Here is a 729-nt window from a genome sequence, read left to right as displayed (position 1 = left end):
AAAAAAACTCTTTGAAAACATACACAGTCTTGAATACTTCATTTCACCCCAAATAAACCTGCATGTAGCTATGTTTAAGTAGATGATAACACTACAATGATGTTTGCTCAAATTATAATACCAGGGCAGTATGATGGATGAGTGTTTAGCCTCACAGTTCTGAGGTTTTGCATTTCTGAAGTCTGCATTTAATGCTGCCGTCAATCAGGAAATAGGTGAGCAATTCATGTTTCCACTTTCTCACATGCTGTGTATGCTTTATTTTCCATTAAAACCTGGCACCTACCCAAAAATTCAATTAAGCTGTACCAAAAGCTGGTTTAATGCCCATGGTGGTGGTATTATTATTATTGGTCATCAACCCACCCTACCCCCAGAGAACATCTATGGGTTGTCAAGAGGAAGACTAGTGACAACATATTCAACAATGCAGTGCATGTTCTGAAGGGTACTTTGAACGCAAAAGATGGGATTTGATGCAATAAATAGTGCAAAAGGAGGCCCAACTATTAGGACTATAGAAATTAACATATTTATTAGAAGCATATTTGTGTTTAACTTGATGGCTGTCATTGGTATTGATAGACTAAACAGAGTTGCTGTAAAACCTTTACATTGACAACACCTTTATTTGATTTATAGTTCTTAACATGTTTTGGCCATTTTGAAAATATATATATTTTTTCTTTCAATACTGAAATACTTCATCCTCACTTGACAGTAAATTAT

Source organism: Corythoichthys intestinalis, chromosome 16, assembly GCF_030265065.1.
Source record: "Corythoichthys intestinalis isolate RoL2023-P3 chromosome 16, ASM3026506v1, whole genome shotgun sequence".
Lineage (NCBI taxonomy): Eukaryota > Metazoa > Chordata > Actinopteri > Syngnathiformes > Syngnathidae > Corythoichthys > Corythoichthys intestinalis.
Note: the sequence above shows the minus strand (reverse complement) of the source record.